At 44.5% G+C, this 17412-nt stretch overlaps 1 protein-coding gene across 2 annotated transcripts in view; it reads right to left on the bottom strand.

The window, feature by feature from the left end:
- The window catches only part of FGFR2 (fibroblast growth factor receptor 2), a 190977-nt gene that overhangs the window by 12855 nt on the left and 160710 nt on the right, over positions 1-17412 (bottom strand). The window contains exon 20 of one of the 2 annotated variants that reach the window (XM_060125351.1): positions 10298-10426. The exons of the other annotated variant lie outside the window; for it this stretch is intronic. The gene's annotated coding sequence lies outside the window, so the exon portion shown is untranslated. Of the gene's footprint in view, positions 1-10297; positions 10427-17412 lie in introns of those variants that run through there. 2 annotated transcript variants of the gene reach the window in all.

Here is a 17412-nt window from a genome sequence, read left to right on the forward strand (position 1 = left end):
TCTTTCAAAGGTTGTGCCCTGCCCACTTCCTGTCTCAGTTCTGCAACCATCACCACTATCTAATTCCAGAATATTTCATCACTTCCAAAAGAAACCTCAGCTATACCTAATTTCAAATTCTGTTTTCTAAAGAGGGTCTCGAATTGTTTAAGCCTCAAGCCCCATAAAAATTAAATCCATTCCTGTATTAAGAGACCTTTTGCAAAGCAATCTTGGGCCAGCCTTCCGCAGCGCAGCCATTTCCAGAACCAGATCCACTGGGTGAGGAGAGGCAAAGAACCCCTGGAACTCAGATCCCTCACTCGCCTGGGGTTTCTGGTTTTGCCACTCCTTCCCCCAGGGCACTGGGAGGCTGGAGTCTCTTCTGAAGGACCCACCAGAAACTAATCTCCCTTCCTTTCCTGAGGTCTCTCCCCAGTCCTGAGAACTACAGGCTTTCGTCTTGTAGAAAAGTTCAAAAGGCAAGAATTTACCTCTTTGTTCTCTGAATTTTGTCTCCCTTCTCTGAGGCTGGGAAGAGAAAGCAATAGCTACCTTATCAAAGGTCACAAAATCACAGAAAGTAATGGTTACCAAAACCCCACCAGGGTTAATTCATCCAATTACTGCCCTGAAACAACATAGCTCCAGGCTTTCAGAAACTTAAAGGTCACTGTCCAGGCACTTCTCAGACAGAGGAGTGCCAAGAGTGATGCCAAGTGACACTGCAGCAGGGACCCTCCTGGAGAATGATGCTACCTCCCCAAGTAAAAAGGTAGCTTTATTATCCATATTAAAAAAGGAAAAAAAAATCTAAGGGTCCCTGTCTCCTTGCTACCACAAGCTGATGAGAGGGTACGGCGCCAGGAGCTATGCCTGTGTGAACCAAGCCCTAATTAGGGAGTCAGGGCCCTGGGTCCTTGTCTACCAGGGAATCATTCATTTGGGGTTAGTGACTCACTTTCTAACTCTGAACCTCAGTTTACCACCTACAAATCACCAAGCTTTGGTGCTAACCCTTTGTGAGGTCTTGTTTCCCTTCAGAGCTACGTTTTGTATTTTTATTTGATTTCATCTCATTAAAAAGATTGATAAATGGTGGTGGCATAAAAAAACCCAGAACAACCCTCTAGGGTGGCCTCAGCCAGACACTTGAGGGTCACCACTTGCTCCCCTGGAAGAAGACTGGACAAATAATGGAGCCAGTCCAGGTGGAGGGGCCCAAGGTCAGCGCCCTCTATGTCGGAAAGGGCAGACCTGAGGTTGGAGCCATTACAAAATGCCCAGATGACAGTGATGACAGCGACAACAATGACGGTAGCAGCTCTCCTGTATTAACTACTTGTGAGGCCCTGTGCTGAACAGTTTCCATACAGGGCTTTGTTTCCTTCTCATCACCATTCTATGGTGGTGTTATTATCCCTATTTTGCTGATAAGGAAAAAACACAATAGAGAGATTACAAATTTGAGCAAGGTCATACATCCAGGCATTGAGAGAGCAGCATTTTTATCCTGTCTTGCTCTTAACCACTACTGGATGCTTCCTCAAGCAGGCAAAGCCAAGAATGGGCCATCCTCTGGTCCCAGTGCATAGGGATGCCCTTCCTAGCCTGGACCAAACACTGAAGGTCGTTGGGGCCTCTCTCAGGTCAGGACTGAACTTTTACTCCTTTATTTGCAGTAGGGAACTGAGGATATCTGACCTCAGAAGCAACTACCTAAATTATGTAGAGAGAAAAAAAAAAAAAAGAATCCCTACCTCACACCACATAACCAAATAAATTCTAGCTGTACCAAAGATTAAGTAATGTATTGAAATCATAAAAATACAATTAAAACAATTAATTAATTAAAACAATTAATACAATTAAAAAACATAAAACAATATTATAATATTGGAATGGAAAAAGCTATTACAAGTAGCCACTTAACCAAACTGTCTTAATGAAAGAATAAAGCATTTTTTCTAGAGAAGAAAAACAACATCATTAATAAAGCTGAAAGGTAGAGGACAAGTTTATTACAGACAGAGGCCTCATTTGTTTTATGACTGTCTCCTACAAAACAAAACAAACACCAATACTCCAATGGAAAGTATAAGCAAAAGTTAAGAAAAGTTCCTAACAAAGACATTACAAAAGGCTGTTAAATACATTAAAAGTGTACAACCTTGCTCATAATAAGAACATTCCAAATTAAAACTACCCATCTGGTTGGCAAAGATCTACAAGGATTGGCAAGAATGTGGGGAAACACATCCTCACTCAGTGCTGGAAGACAAGGACATCCACTCAGCCTCCAGGGAGAGCAATTAGCCAATCAATCTTTGATCCTACAATTCGACTTCTAGGAACATAGCCTACAAATATGCCAGATGTGTAGGAAGTGATTATATACAAGAATATTTATTGTATTATTGTTTTTAGTAGTAAAAAACTGGAAGTAACCCAAATATCTGAGTAGAAAACTGGTTAAATAAACTATGGAACAGAATGCTATGCAGATATTTAAAAGGATGCAAAAGAATGAAATTGGATCCTTACCTCACACTGTATACAAAAATTATCTCCACATGGATCAAAGAACTAAATGTAAGAGCTAAAACAATTAATCTCTTAAAAGAAAACATCAGGGTAAAATTTCATGATCTTGGATTTGGGAATGGATTCTTAGATATGACACCAAAAACACAAATAACAAAAGAAAAAAATTGGTAAATTGGACTTCACCAACATAAAAAACTTTTGTGTATCAAAAGATATTATCAACGAAGTGAAAAGACAGCCCACAGAATGGGAGAAAATATTTGCAAATCATATATCTGATAAGGGTTCAGTATGAAGAACATACATATAAAGAACTCTTTTAACTCAACAACAAAACAACAATCCAATTAAAAAATGGGCAAGAATCTGAATAGACATTTCTCCAAAGAAGAGACACAGATGGCAAATAAGCACAGGAAAAGACACTCAGCATCCTTAATCATTAAAGAAGTAAAAATTAAAACCACAGTAAGAATCCACTTCATACACACTAGGATATTATAATAATAAGTAAAAAGGGAAAATAACCAGTATTTAGCAAGGATGTGGAAAGTCTGGAACCCCCACACATTGCTAGTGGGACTGTGAAATGGTACAGCTGGTCTGGAAAACAGTTCGATGGCTTGTCAAAAAGTAAAACATAGGATTACCAGATGATCCAGCAATTCCACTCCTAAGCACACACCCGGGAGAGTTGAAAACAGGTATTCAAGTAAAGTCTTACACGTGAATGTTCATAGCAGCATGTTACTCATAATAGCCAAGAAGTGAAAACAACCCAAATGTTCATCAATGGATGAACAGAGAAAAAAACTGTGGTACACCCATATAACTTGGCATTAAAAAGAAATTAAATATTGATACATGCCACAGCATGGATGGGCCTTAAAAACATTATGTGAGTGAAAGAAGCCAGACACAAAGAGCCACATATTATATGATTTTCCACGTGTATGAAATGTCCAGAAAAAGCAAATCCATAAAGAGAGAAAGAAGATCAATGGTTGTTAGGGGCTGGACAGAGGGGTGGGGGGTGGGGAATCAGTGCTTAATGGGTATGGAGTTTCTTTTTGAGGTGATGAAAATATTCTAGAATTAGATAGTGGTGATGATCGCAAAACGTTGTGAATATACTGGAATCCACTGAACTGTACACTTTAAAATGGTTAAAATGGTGAATTTTATGTTATATAAATTTTACCTCAATAAAAAAAAGGATGAGGAAGTCCTTTATGTATCAATAGAAATAATCTCCAAGATGTATTTTTAAATTTAAAAAAGGAAGTTTACCACGGCAGAACAGTGAATGTACATGCTATCATTTGCTTTCTTCTCAATGCATGAATTGACCAAGTTTTAATATAACTTACCTCCCTGGGAGCAGGAGCAGAGAAAGAGACCCACACCTGGGCTATCTCCAGGCTCAGGGGAGGAACACACCCTCCTCCAAGGAGGATGTAGCTGCTGATTGAGCCCTTGCCAAGGCTGACCAGACTTGTTTACCCAGAGTGCAAAATCAGTCAGGCTGCCCCCACTCATCCACACTCATGCTGGGTCCAGAGCAGGCAGCCACTGTCTGGGGCTCAGTCCCTTTGACACAGCCCCAGAGATCCCATCATAACCAGCCAAGGAGGGGAACCTGGCAAGGTGAACTGGTCACCTTGTGACCAGTTGGAGCCCTGCTGTGTACATTTACTCCACAGTCAAAGCCAACCCCTCAGACAGCCAGTCTGATCCTCCTCGGTTGCTTCAGCTCATAAGAATTGCCACGTTCAGCTTTGTTATGGATTGCATGTTTGTGTCCCCCATAAATTCATACTCTGAAACCCTAACCCCCAATGGGATGGTATTAGGAGGTAGGGCCTTTGGTGGGTGATTAGGTTTAGGTGGGTTCTTGAGGGTGGGGCCCATAATGGGATTAGTGTCCTTATAAGAAGAGAAAGAAACTAAGGGTGTCTCTCCTGCCATGGAGGACACAGCAAGAAGACAGTTGTCTGCAAACCAGGAAGTAGGCCCTCAGCAAACACAGAATCTGCCAGCACCTTGATCTTGGACTTCCCAGCTTCCAGAAGAATAGAAATAAACTTCTGTTGTTTAAGCCACCCAGTCTATGGTATCTTGTTATAGCAGCCAGAATGGATGAGGACAGACTCTAAGAGTGGCCCAGAGAGACAGCAAAAGATGCCAAGTTCCACATGGCCTGCACAGGTGTGGAGACGGCATGAAGTGCGAGCCCCAGCCCTGCCCTCGGTTCCTGGGGTCCCCTCTGGTGCGAGCATCTTACCATGCCAGGTGCCATTTTAGTGTTAAAAGTTTTTTTATATAGCATGGCTCAAATATATATATTTTTATATAGCATAGCTAGCCAACTACTGGTGCTCAATTCGGGAAAAAAATTGTGATCAGTTCCAACACTGGAAGAAAAACTGCTAAAAAGAACTTTTTGAAAGATAGCACAGTACTGTATTTTATGGGCACTTTCAGGTATCTTCAAGGATAATTTTGCTCATATGCGATTCTCACTTCATGTGATGGCTATAGAACCTAACCCCTGAGTTGGATATGACTTCACTCTAATAACAGAGCACAACCGATTTCTGCTTGTAGAAAATAAGAACCGAGAAACAGGCACAGTTGTATAAATGCTACCCAAAGTTTCCCCAAACATCTCCCACCATCCCCTCCTACAAGTAAGTACTGGTCACATTCATTATGCAGGCAGCACAGGGAGGAGTCTGCATGTGTTCAAAACTTACTGTGTTCCTGGTGATCTACACAGAAATCTCATTGAAATTACATTATCAATAGAAGGTAAGAAATCTTGTCCTCATTTCATTTGTGGGGAAATTGAGGCTCAAAAAGGCTAAATAATGAACTGAAGGCAAGTGGCAGAGATGATGTAGGTCCCCAGTCTGGGAGATCCAAAGCCCACATTCTAGCTGCTTCACCACTTTGCCTTCTTACTCTGGTCAAATCACACTGATTATCTCAGCTCATCTGCTTTTATCTCTCTATGCTAATTTACTTCTTCAATTTACATGCAATTTAGTCCCTTCTAATCAGGCAACTTCCTTGTCTGCAAATGCTCGTGGGGAGATTTAAGACTATACTTACCCAGAAATGTGTTGACCTAAACCTACAGCCCAGGCACACATACCCAAGCTGACTCGCTGAGTCCCTGAAACTAAGCAATTGCATGGTGGATGGCTTTCTCCAGTAGCTTCTCAGCCTTTCCACTAATATTTACAGCCTCTCGTGAACCCCATACTATTCTGAATACTGCTCGCATCCAAGACTACCTGCGGCTATTATTATTTTCCTGTCATTGATTTCGTGCTGGGATTTCTAACTCCCCAATACAGATCTCACGCTTTCATTCCTTTTTCTGTCCTTGGAATGTGAAATATCTCCCAATTTACTACCATCTGCTACCTTAATTAATAGGCTGTTTACCGCCCCTGTAAGACCTTGCAGTGATTCTCTTGGACTCCATCCCTAACTTGGTGCACATTGCAGGCTCTCATTAGTCTTGGTTCATAATTCAGCTTTCAATCTCTTTGACAGCTCTCATCTCTAAGCCAATTTGAATTACATTTTTCTTATAAAATTTCATAAGACACAAATATGCTTTTTTGGAACCTGGAACAGATTACGTCTACTACATTCCCTCTGTCCACTCCTTTTATAATTTGAAGGGCACCCCCAAATAAATAAATAATAACATCAATCTGGCTTGTTTGATAGAAATTCATGGGTTCTCTCTCTGCATTGGAGCCTCGGGTTTGCATGACTATCTCTAAGGAGTCCTCTCTTCCACATAACATGACTTGGTACATTCCTCCAGCTTCCCTTCACCCCAGCACCCTCATTAGCCAATTTGAATTGCACACAGTGCAATGGTACCCAAATGCATCAACAAAGATATAAATGAATAAAGGGAATGGCTTCACAGCCTGAACTGCCAACATCACTTATAGTCAGAGGTGACTGGTTAGTCATTCAAACTAGAAAACAACCCATCATTAGAATTTCTGTTGTTGTTAAGTGGAATGGTCATTGTTGCAAATGTCCCTTAAAATGCAATCGTTCTGTATTCATAGGTACAGTATACAGAAGTGAAAGGGGGAAGAGGGAAGATCTGCATTTATTAAACTCCTCCTTTGTATCAAGTCCTGAGGTAGGGCTTGGCTTCACAGGTTTGATTTCAGTGATGAGTTTTAAATCTGGCTTCATCAACCTCATCTGAAGATTTTGGTCAAGATGCAGACATCCTGACCTCACTCCGAGGGATTCTAAGTCAGTAGTTTTGGGGTGGGGCTCAGGAATCTGTGTTTTTCAAAAGTGCTACCAGGCACTCTTGTGGTTACTGAGTGATTTGGGGAAGCATTAAATTCTCAAAGCAACCCAGAAATGTCCATTTCAGACATTTTTGTCCATCATTTGTTGGATGAGGGGGAAAAAAAAGGCTCAGAGAGATGAAATAATTTGCTCTGTGTCACAGACTAGGAAATCATAAACCCAGCATTAAAGAGGAGTCTGTGGGATTCCGGAGCCCATCCTTTCTCCATGAGCCCACAGAGCCTCCATTTTGATGGGAAACAGTTTTTTGTTGTTGTAATTGAAGACACTGAAGCATCATTTTAATGAAAGTAAATACTTTTTCAGCACTGCCAAAAGACATTTAATGTACGCTAATGTTCATAGTTGCATTATTCCCAATAGCCAAAATGTGGAAATAACCCAATGTCCATCAGCAGATGAATGGAATATATATATAAATATACCTATATATATATATATATAAAATTCAGCCATTAAAAGGAATAAAATTCTGACACATGCAACAACATGGGTGAACCAACCTTGAAAACGTTATGCTAAGTGAAAGAGTCAGACACAAAAGTACAAATATTACATGATTCCACCTCTATGAGGTATCTAGAATAGGCAAATTCATAGAGACAGAAAGTAGACTAGAGGTTACCAGGGGCTGGGGCAGGGAGCAGGGGAGGTAATTATTTAATGGGCACAGAGTTTCTGTGTAGGATGGTGAAACGGACTCTGTGGTGATCATTACACAACATTGTGAATGTACCTAATGCTATTGAACTGTACACTTAAAATGGTAAATTTTAGGTTATGTGGATTTTATCACAATTTAAAAAGCATGCAAAAGATACCTGGAAGAATGAGAGCCCCCTGGAACATACCCTAAGAGTGAGATTGTGAAGTAAGCCCCCAAGACTTTCTTCTATTTTCCCCTGAAGTTGAATGAAAAACCGATTTCTGGTTAATCAAAGGTTCCGGTTGGTCACGAAAACACTGTATTTTACTCTTTGCTCATTTTTTCCTCATAGAAAGAATGGCTGGGGGGGAGCATTTTGGCGTGTAGGGTATGAAGTCACCCTGTGTGGTGGGGCAAGTGTATCTCCTGGTGCAGCTCTGCAACTCCTCTGAGGGACAATCAGACAGTCCTCTGGTGTACGTGAGCACATGACCCAAGTTCAAGGCTCCTTTTTGGAACCTGGAATGTCTCCCCTGTAAGAGTGCTGTGGCTGGTGGACATGAGCACGTGACCCAAGTTCAGCAAAATTGAGCCCTTCTCTTGGATATTTTTTTTTAACTCTACAGACTGGAAACATCCTTTTTTTTGGCACCAAGCCCCAAAGATGCAACCCCCAAGGTATGGGCAGCACAGGTCATCCAGGGCGGAGAAGCTTCTGCAATTGCCCGGAGGGGCCCAGTACCTGCTCCTGAGATCCTGGAGCTGACTGGCCCTGGGGCCCACTTCCGCCCTGAGAGTTACCTCTCTATCCCCCTCTATCTTTTGCATAGTGTCTCTCTATTTCTTGAGCAGGTTTCTGGTGTCTGCAACACAAAGTCCTGAACACTATGGCACAGTTTTGGTTAAATGCTTGCTAAAATTTCTTGTTTTGTTTTTTTTTTGTTTTGTTTTGTTTTTTTGCGGTACGCGGGCCTCTCACTGTTGTGGCCTCTCCCGTCGCGGAGCACAGGCTCCGGACGCGCAGGCTCAGCAGCCATGGCTCACAGGCCCAGCCGCTCCGCGGCATGTGGGATCTTCCCGGACCGGGGCACGAACCCATGTCCCCTGCATCGGCAGGCGGACTCTCTACCACTGCGCCACCAGGGAAGCCCTTGTTTTGTTTTAATTTCTTGTTTTTTTTAAAAAAAGTTTTAGCTTTGGTGATTGTGAGGTATAATAGACAAATGAACGTTGTATATATTTAAGATGTACAACTTGATGTAGGATTTGCGTATGCATCGTGAAATGATCACCACAGTCAAGCTAATCAGCATACCCGTGACCTCATATAATTACGTGTGTGTGTGTGTGTGTATGTGTGTGTGTGTGTGTGTGTAGTGAGAACACTTAAGATCTACCGTCTTAGCAAACACAAATATACAATAAAGTATTGTTCACTACGGTCAGCATGCTGTATGTTAGATTTTCAGCACTTGCTCATCTTGCGTAACTGAAAGTTTATACCCTTTGACCAACATCTCCCCGTTTCCTCCACCCCCGGCTCCTGGCAGCCACCACTCTACTCAGTGCTTCTAAGTGTTGGACTATTTTAGATTCCACATATGACTGAGGTCAGGCAGCATTTGTCTTTCTGTGGCTGGCTTATTTCACTTAGCATAACCTCCTTCAGATTCATCTGTGTTGTCACAAATGGCGAAATTTCCTTTTTCTTTTTAAGGCTGAATAACATTCTGTTATGTAGATATGTATCACAATTTCTTTATCCATTTATCAGTGGGCATTAAAAAATAAAAAACATTTAAAGATTAAACACGGACATTTAAAAAACAAAGTTAAATCCTCTGATCCTGCGAAAGTCATTCCATGCCAGTTTAAGCAAATTAAAAGTTTCCCTTTGTGAATGAAGTGTCTCGTCTAAGACCCAGGGTGGCCAGCACAGATGATGCTAAGACAAGATGAGAACAGGAGATACAGACGGGAGAATTATGAAATAATTCAAAATAATTAACTTATGTTTTTAATTCAGTTTGAGCAGTTATTTAAGGGAATTTTCTCCTCTTCTATGTTTTTCTAGATGATTTATATCTTCAAGGAAAATGTGATTACATCCTGCAGATCAAAGATACTGAAAAAGGATGCCTATAAAAGAACATTCTAGGCACATGAAAGTTAGGGCTCATGTGCTTCTGCAATGAAAAATGCAATCTGTTCCTTCTGAGAGCAAGAGTGTCCCGTGCAAGCCCAGCATTTGGTTCTAGCAAAGGGAGTTAAAGTTGGAGAAGAAATGCAATGATTGTTGGTCCTCATTTCTCCAGGGCTGTGAGTCTGTTGGATCCCAGGGGACAGTGTGGTGAAGGTAAAAATGAGGCTAATTGAACTTGGCAATGAGTTTAAACATCATGAATCTAGGCATGCAAGTGAATCAACATTAGATGTCCTGAGAGCCAGGAAAAGAGCTACAGCTTAAAGCGAGATCTGCTAAAGCAACAGGAATGGCGTAGGCTTTAAATAAACTTCAGGTTTGTTAGAAATACTTTTTTTTCCTCTTTTAATAGTTAACCTGACCCCAGCTCAAGAATCCAAGATACTGAGTAAGTCTATTGTGTACCTGGAGAAAACTTTCAAAACCTTAATTACTTATAATCTTGGTTTCAGCAACAATCTCAGTAATGCTGGGATAACCCTCCCCTTTCACAGCTCCCAGATGCCCCAAACCAACACCCGTCTTATCTCCAGCAGGAGACTCTGTTTTTTATGATTTTAAAACATAGCTTGGAAGAGTCTCCGTCTTATCTTGGAGCAGAAGCGGTGCCGCTTGCCAGCCCAAATGTCCTAGTAAGAGTTTTGCCTCTCACTCAGCTGCCACAGCTGCTTCTTTCAGCCCCAGCCAGACTCCTGCTGAGATAAAAATACAACTCATTTAGGTCAATGATTAAATGGAAAGTTATAATATTACTAATTAAGTTTGAGCAAATAGAGAACCAAAAAAAAAAACCCCAAACAAATTCCTTGAGGGGTCACCTCCATGCCTGTCCTCACAAACAATCCCCCCCCATCACTCCTCACCCTGAAAGTAGAAAGTCTCAGGAAAGCCTCCCCCATGCCTTGTCACTAGGGTCTCCGCTTTCAATCTCAAAACAACCACTTATTGTCTCCTAAGCATATTTTTATCTGAGAGCCTGTGTGTTCATTGGACTGTGGAACAAACCTTCCAGAGTCTAGCTCATTTCCTGGGACCGCCAGCCCTGAAGGAGCTGGGGAAGGAGATGCACACTGGAGAAAGAAGTTGGGGAGCCCACACTGAGAGCTATTTATAGTGCATAGGACTCAGGTGTGGCGAGGACCGGTAATGCTTCTGAAGATTCAACCAGCTATCGAGGTAAGGCACACCTAGGACAGGGCCTAGGGAGCTGAGAGCCAGGCGCCTGGGATGCAAAAGGCTCTCGGGTGCCAAGTCTGCACTTACTGTACCTCCTAAAAACTGGTGCCCTAGGTGCCTCCCTTGCCTCCTCCATCCCAACCCTATGGTCCACACACCCCCAAGGATGGCCATACAGGTTCCGTTCTCCCAACTCGGCTTGTTTAAAAGAAGACTTAGTGGCGGGCAGGAGGGGTGTTTCTTATAGTAAGCCAAAGCATGGCTGCCTGAGCTGGTGATCAACTCACAGTGCGTACACCTCAGCCAGCCACATCTTCTGATTCCTCCCCAAGTCACCAGACATCTTCCTGTCGAATTCCTGGCTCGAGTCCCAAGCAGCCTGGGCAGAAGAGCTGGGGCTCCCTCCCAGATCACAGTACAGGAGATTCCCCAGCCACAGACGCACAGTGTTCTGGCTTCATTGTGCTTCAGTGGGGCTATTACCCCAGTGATGATGGGCTGACAGTTCTCAAGTAATTAAACAACCCCAGGAGTCTTTAAACAATCCTCTAATTACTAGTCTCACCACCAGAATTATACCTTCCAAATCCTAGCTGATGCTACCGTAGACTTTTGGGAGCTACAGACGCAGACGATGGGAGAAAGATCCCAAGAGAACGTCTCGTCTGGGGTCATGATGTGTGAGTGGGTACAGTTTCCCAGGGTGGTGGCACAGTCAAGACAGCAGTTCAGGGCTTTCCGCTGGGCCATTCCAGCCCCCAAACCACAAAGACCCTCTGCTAAGACCCAGACTGGCAGGGATGTTTTGTTTTGATTTATTTTGTTAAGAGCAGTTTTACGGTTACAGAAAAGTGATCGGAAAGTACAGAGAGTTCCCATATAACCTCTCCCTCTCTCCTCATTCCCACATATTATGAACGTCTTGCATTAGCGTAGTTCATTTGTTAAAACTGATGCACTGATATTGATACATTATTATTAACTAAAATCATAGTTCACGTTAGGACTCACTCTTGGTGTTGTACACCTTATGGGTTTTGGCAAATGTATAATGACCCGTATCCACCATCATAGAATCATACAGAATAATTTTACTGCCCTAAAAATCCCCTGGACTCCACCTATCCCTCCCTCCCCCTAAAACCGACAGGAATGTATTTTGATCCCCAATGTGCTAGAGACATTTGTATCTTTTTCTCTTTTTTCCCTTGAAAATAAACGGTGGTGATTCATTCAGGTCACAGGCTCATCACCAAGCTGAGCTTGCAGACTCTCAGGAAACCTGGTCAAGAACACACCGTACCTCCCGTGTGCCCTGTGCAGCCTGGAGAACCTGGGCCGCTCACTGGACCATAGCAGCCTCTCTCCAGGAGCCCAGGGTCAGAGCCAAACTCAATGGCTGCCCTTTTCTGCTGGTAAAGGATGGATGCAGACTGCCTAGTCATCCTCTTCCTACCTTCGCGTTACCCAGTGATGGTTGGGTATGCGTGAAGTCCAGACTGTGCTGTAGATAGACGAGTACCCAGAAATGGTGAGAATGCAAAGAGCAGGCAGAGCTTATCAGCTTAGAGCTGTGATTCTCAAAGTACTGCCCAGGCATCCCCAGGGGTCCCCACGACCTTCTCGGGGTTACATGCGTTCAAAATGATTTCCGTAACAAGACCAAAAATTGTCTGCCCTTTTCACTCTCATTGTCTCCAAAGTGAACAGTGGAGTTTCCCAGGGACTACATGATTTGTATCACAATAGACTGACTGCACAAGCCAGTACAAGAATCCAGATGTCTTCCATTAAGGCAGGCAATAGTTTTGCAAAATGTAAAATAACGCCACTTTTCGCTCTTATTTCCTTTGGAAAATATCGTTAATTTTCATTTAAAAAGTTATACGTATAATATATAATGGGATTATTATTGTTGATTTATGTGAAGTAAATACTTGTGTTTTTTCTGGTTTTATTTTCTAATATGGTAGATGGATAGATATAGCCCAGGTTAACAAAGTTTTTTTTGGAAACTTCAATAATTTTTAAGAATGTAAAGGAGTCCTGAGACCAAAGAGCTTGGTCTGATTTATAGCAAATGACTTGGAGCCAGACAGACCTGGGATGAAAACCCAATTCTGACATTTGGATGAGTTATTTGACGAGTTATTTACCCCCAACCTGTCCACCCACCCACCCAGAACCTTGGCTTCTTTATCTGTCAAATGGTGATAATAATGTTTACTTCATGGGATGGTTGCAACGATTAATGACCTGACATATAAAAAAAGCACCTATGGGGCTTCCCTGGTGGCTCAGTGGTTGAGAGTCCGCCTGCTGATGCAGGGGGACACGGGTTCGTGCCCCGGTCCGGGAAGATCCCACATGCCGCGGAGCGGCTGGGCCCATGAGCCGTGGCCGCTGAGCCTGCGCGTCCGGAGCCTGTGCTCCGCAACGGGAGAGGCCACAGCAGTGAGAGGTCTGCATACCGCCAAAAAAAAAAAAAAGCACCTATGGTCGCTGGCATAGACGAGGCAGTCAATAAACAGTGCAGAGGAGAAGGAGGAAAAAGAAAGTTTAAAACTGAGTTCCCATTCTCCAAATGAATATACAGCATGAGATCATTCATGTATCAATACAACTGGGCATGAAACCACAGTAAATATCAAAGGGGACCTTCGCCCTCACTGTGTGCTGCAAGCAATGGCCGGCCGAAGCTGGTGGGCCTTGAAAGATGGGGGAATTTCCATGAGCAGAAGGAAGGGTATTTCTCTGCTGTTCTTACAGGAGAGTAGCAGGAATGAAGGCTCAGGGGGAGCAGTGGGCAGAGCCTTTCTGTGGGACATCGAGCAGACTAGCCAGCCTGCCCCTACGTACACTCACACACCAGGCACGTGGAATGAGTACGCATAATCAAGCTTCTTGCACAATCATAATATAATTAACAAGGCCTTGGTGTATCACAGTTACCAACCATCTCCTCTGTTGCTTTTTTTTTGTTTTTTTGTTTTTTTGCGGTACGCGGGCCTCTCACTGTTGTGGCCCCTCCCGCTGCGGAGCACAGGCTCAGGAAGCGCAGGCTCAGCAGCCATGGCTCACGGGCCCAGCCACTCCGCGGCATGTGGGATCTTCCCGGACCGGGGCACGAACCCGTGTCCCCCTGCATCGGCAGGTGGACTCTCAACCACTGCGCCACCAGGGAAGCCCACTTTTTTTTTTTTTTTTACCACACCACGCAGCTTGTGGGATCTCAGTTCCCCCAGCAGGGATTGAACCCAGGCTGTGGCAGTGAAAGCCCAGAATCCTAACCACTAGGCCACCAGGGAATTCTCATCCTCTGTTGCTTTTCAACCCTTGTCTGCTTATCCAAATCCCAGGCCCCATCCAGGGATCTGGATGCAATAGGTCTGGGTAGAACCCAGGCATCTGTATTTTTATACAAGCTCCACATGTGCAGCGAGGGGAGAGTCCTCCAGTCCAGTCTGGGCAGGTGCCCAAGAAGGGCCTGAGAGGTTCTGCCTTTAAAGAGCGTGCCTGTAACAGAACTGGAAAGATGAGGGATAGAGAAGGGGCTAAGCCAGTCTGCTATGAGAAGAGAAGGCTCTGTCCAGGGGAAGCAAGACCGTCAAGAGAGATCACAGGAGGTGAGAGGGAGAGAGGACTGAGGACTGAGACATCGTCAGGGCCTTGGCAGGAACTGGGTGGCACACTGAAGATAGGGTCATTCTAGAAAGTGGAGTGAGAGGAAGCCCATAGTGCGGAAACAGGGCAACAGCACAGCCCTTACCACCTTCAGGGATAGTTACCATACCCCCAGGGAACCTCGTATGGTGAGGCCAGCTTGGGAGAAGCAGGGCCCTGGAGTCAAGTGGCAATGCCAGCCTGAGGTGGCATCACAGGAGGTAGCGGGGGAAGATATGGAAGGAATAAATATCCCGAACCCAGTGGAGGCCAGTGGCCTGCTTGTGTGTCTATATGTGTCAGCCTCTGGGGCAGAGAAGGTGGGGAGAGTAGAGAGTGGTTCCACAGGGGCAAAGCGAAGATGTCAGCCCAGCTCAGATGGCCAGAGAAGGATTCTGAGCAATTACTACACACAATTTCAAAGTGGGAATACCCACTTTGAAAAGTCAACATATGTTTGGTTTGAGCCCTGTGATAATGTTCGCCTACCCTCCTGGAAAAGGATCGGGGACGCCCTCGGAGAATTATCTAATGTGTCTCACTAGCCCAGGAGGAGGTGATGTGCGGCCACACTAGAAGCTCTCATGAGCAGCCCTGGCCACAGCCCATCAGTGCTAAACACGGGAGGCTTGCCGGCCTGTGCCACGCACTCCTCCAGCACCTGGAGCCCCTACAACCCAACACAGCAGGGCTGGTTATATGTGGGCACTGAGGCTCTGAGGAGTTAAAGAACCTGCCTGAAAAGAGAGAGCTAGACAGCAACCAGACAGGATTCAAACCCAGGTCTACCACACAAGAGCTTGAGCTCTGGCCATCCTATCATGCTGCTTCTTTCCAGAAAATAAAGTGTGTGAGGAGAATTCTCCATAGGTACCTGCATCCTAAAACTGAAATAAGGCATTGTATTAGTCAGGAGAATTTAGGCTATGATGCAATAACAAACATACCACACATCTGAGAGGCTTAACCACCCAGAAGTTCATTTCTGGCTCCCATCACTGTCTGGTGCAGGGAGGTAGGGGGCTCTGCTCGTTGTAGTCACTGGGGGACCCAGGGGTCCATCTCAGCATGTGCTTCCACAGTGGCTGTGGGAGGGGAAGGGAATGTAGTAAAGAGTTCTCACCCGCAAGTCCCACACATCACTTTACACGTATTTTATTGGCCAGAGCAAGTGCTACGGCCCCACCCAAGTTCCTGGGGGTGGGAAGTAGCGTCCTCCCCATGCTGTGTCCTAACGACCTCCATGCTAACCCCCTTGGGCTCTTACTACGTGCCAGGCACTGTGCTAAGCAGTTTGCACGTATCATCCCATTTGAACTCCACAACCACCTACGAGGCCGAGTGTACTTCTAGCCCCACTTCACCAACGAGGGCTGCAAGGCACAGAGAGGTTAAATAATTTGCTAAGGTCACACAGGTAGCAGGAAATAGGGCCATGGTTGAATCTAAGCAGTCTGACACACTCAACCACCAGACTCTGATCATTTAGTGATTATCCAACTAACAATTATTTGTGCAGGGCCTGTATGGGAGGGATTGAGGACCCAGTGGAGATCCATGTCTTTTCACTGGTGGATCTGCAGTGCAGAGGACCATGCATTCTGCTGGATTTCATCTTTAGAAGGTGCTTGTTAGGATTTTAACCCCAAATCTCAAAGCTGGGCAAAACCGAAGAACCCGAGTTGAAATGACCCTCTATCCCATCTTCATCCCATTTAATGCGGATTCTCTCTGCATCACCCGCTCCTCTTCCCTGGGGCCTTACAGCCTCTGTGTCAACACCTCTGTCTCTGGGGACAGCTCAGCTTATGACTTCTTCACAGCACTGAGCCCTCGGTCTCCCCATCCCGAGGCCAGGGGCAACTGGAGTAACCCCGTTCCTTGTGGCATTCCCCTGTCACATACTGGAAAGCGTTACCACATCGTTCTCTGGATAAGAATCAGATAAGAACAATGTTTTCAATGCCCCATCCTGCTCCTGGAACGAGTGAGTTTCTTTAAAGAAAGGCAAAGTTCCCGGCATTTCCCAGCCTGGCCTCCTCCCCGTGGCTGCCTCTGTTGTTCTGGTTGCCATCATGTCCCCACTTCTTTCCTTTGTACCAGGCACTCCCTGAAGATAACATCTGCCAGGCCACCCCTCCGGGCCAGGTTTTTCTGTGGGTGGGGGAATACCCACTTTGAAAAGTCAACACATGTTTTGTTTGAGCCCTGTGATAATGTTCGCCTGCCCTCCTGGAAAAGGACTGGGGACGCCCTCGGAGAATTATCTAATCAGTTCTAGTTTCCCAGGCCTTTCTTGTTGGATTTTAACTTCATTTTTAAGAGAAAACAGCCAAGCACCACAGGTTACTAAATTTCTTTCTTTTTCTTTTTCCTTTTTATCATAAAGATTAGGCCCAGGCACTAAGATTTGAATTATCCTATGTTTTCTCAAATGGACCATATCAAGGGGCCATGTAACCATGATACCTAGTATTTGCTCAGTACTTTGAGGTTTACCTAGCACTTTTATATTTATACTCTTTGATTTGAATCTCACGTACTTCCAGTGAGCTAGGCATCAGAATTCTGTCCATTTTACAGATCAGTAAACTAAGGCTTAGTGAAGTTCAGAAGCTGGCCCAATGTCACATGGCCTTTAAGTGGGAGAGCTGGAGCTTGAACTTCTAGTTTAAACCTACCATGAGGCCATGGCCACTGCGTGCTGGCCAAATTCCACTTCAGTGAGGCATAATTTTCACTTTTGATGCTTTTGTGGCCCCAGATTGGAACCAAGATGTTTATTCAGCAAGTGTATAAAGCATTTCTGGGCAAGTGCTATTTGGGAGTGAGCCTAGAA

Source organism: Lagenorhynchus albirostris, chromosome 16 (assembly GCF_949774975.1).
Source record: "Lagenorhynchus albirostris chromosome 16, mLagAlb1.1, whole genome shotgun sequence".
In the NCBI taxonomy this organism is placed as follows: Eukaryota; Metazoa; Chordata; class Mammalia; order Artiodactyla; family Delphinidae; genus Lagenorhynchus; species Lagenorhynchus albirostris.